This window comes from Schistocerca gregaria, chromosome 4, assembly GCF_023897955.1.
Source record: "Schistocerca gregaria isolate iqSchGreg1 chromosome 4, iqSchGreg1.2, whole genome shotgun sequence".
Lineage (NCBI taxonomy): Eukaryota > Metazoa > Arthropoda > Insecta > Orthoptera > Acrididae > Schistocerca > Schistocerca gregaria.
In genome coordinates, this window is record NC_064923.1 from 322,810,414 (window position 1) to 322,812,443 (window position 2,030).

The window sequence follows — 2,030 nt, forward strand, 5'->3', positions numbered from 1 at the left end:
AAATCCACGGAATTACGGATGTGATGAGGGCATTTACCCACATAAGGACTTAATATTCCCGTCAGGTATTTGGCCAACAAATATGTAGGTGCCCTGATGTTGCTGACAATGGGGCGTAATGGTACCCCCTCTTTGTGAACCTTCGGGAGTCCATATAGTCTAGGTGGTACCGGACCTTGGGGTAACAATTTCTTAGCGTCACCCTCCGGTAAATCTGCGTCCTTGAGAAGAACCCTCGTCTTGTTCTCCACCTTCTTTGTAGGGTCAACGCTGATCTTCCGGTAGGAATCGTCATTTAGCAGGCTCTGCTTCTTATCAGTGTAGTCCTTATGGGAGACAACAACTGTAGCATTGCCTTTGTCAGCCGGTAACACAACAATTTCAGAGCGTTCCCTCAGATCACGAATGGCCGCCCTCTCTTTGCTGCTGATATTTGACTTCATCGGCTTGGATTTCGTCAACGCACGGCACGTTTCACGACGTATTTCCTCGGCTGATTCTGGCGGAAGTCGAGCTGCAACCTGTTCAACAGCACTAACAATTTCTGCGATCGGAGTGAACTTGGAGGTGGGAGCGAAGTTGAGACCTTTCTGCAAAACCGAGACCGCATCATCACTCAACACCATGCCACTCAAATTGATGACAGTCTTGCACGGAACCTGCAGAGACGGTTTGTCAAGGAGACGTGAGAACTTAGCTGTTTGACGTCCCGTAGCCTTCTTATGGGCGGAATCAGCTGACACCCAGGTGACACCATCAATCCAATCCCAGGAAATAGAAGTGAACTTAGTAGCCAGTTGCAAATGTAATTTGAGTAATTCCTGAGAGCAATTGCTAAGGTTATACATCACATCGATTCTGCAGCAGCTAAGAGAATCAAGAAACGAGCCAGCCTCGCATTGGTACGTGAGAGAGTGCAATTCACCCGCCGGAGCCTTGACTTTATCTCACAGGAATTACTCAAATTACATTTGCAACTGGCTACTAAGTTCACTTCTTTTTCCTGGGATTGGATTGATGGTGTCACCTGGGTGTCATCTGATTCCGCCCATAAGAAGGCTACGGGACGTGAAACAGCTAAGTTCTCACGTCTCCTTGACAAACCATCTCTGCAGGTTCCGTGCAAGACTGTCATCAATTTGAGTGGCATGGTGTTGAGTGATGATGCGGTCTCGGTTTTGCAAAAAAGGTCTCAACTTCGCTCCTAAATGACGATTCCTACCGGAAGATCAGCGTTGACCCTACAAACAAGGTGGAGAACAAGACGAGGGTTCTTCTCAAGGACGCAGATTTACCGGAGGGTGACGCTAAGAAATTGTACCACCTAGACTATATGGACTCCCGAAGGTTCACAAAGACGGGGTACCATTACGCCCCATTGTCAGCAACATCAGGGCACCTACATATTTGTTGGCCAAATACCTGACGGGAATATTAAGTCCTTATGTGGGTAAATGCCCTCATCACATCCGTAATTCCGTGGATTTTGTTAAACGCCTTGATAGCTTCAGGTTGGATGAGTCAGATATCATGGTGAGTTTTGACGTCGTTTCCTTGTTTAAGAGGGTACCCCTGCGAGAGTCGCTAGAGTTGATTGGTCAGAGGTTTGACGAGAATACCACTGAACTTTTTAGGCATGTCTTGACTTCCACGTATTTTCTTTTTAATGGAGAATACTACGAACAAACGGAAGGAGTCTCCATGGGTAGCCCACTCTCACCGGTGGTAGCGAATTTGTACATGGAGAACTTCGAGGAGGAAGCCCTGTCGTCATCCGAATGGAAACCTGCTTGCTTTTTCCGTTACTTGGACGACACGTTCGTCATCTGGCCACATGGTATGGATAAACTCCTTGACTTCCTTACACATCTAAACTCCATACACCCCAACATCAAATTCACTATGGAGACTGAAACGGAGGGTAAATTACCTTTCCTTGACGTCTTGGTCACGAGAAGGGCTGACGGCACCCTAGGTCATGGGGTGTATCGAAAGACAACACACACTGATCTGTATTTGCACGCAGACAG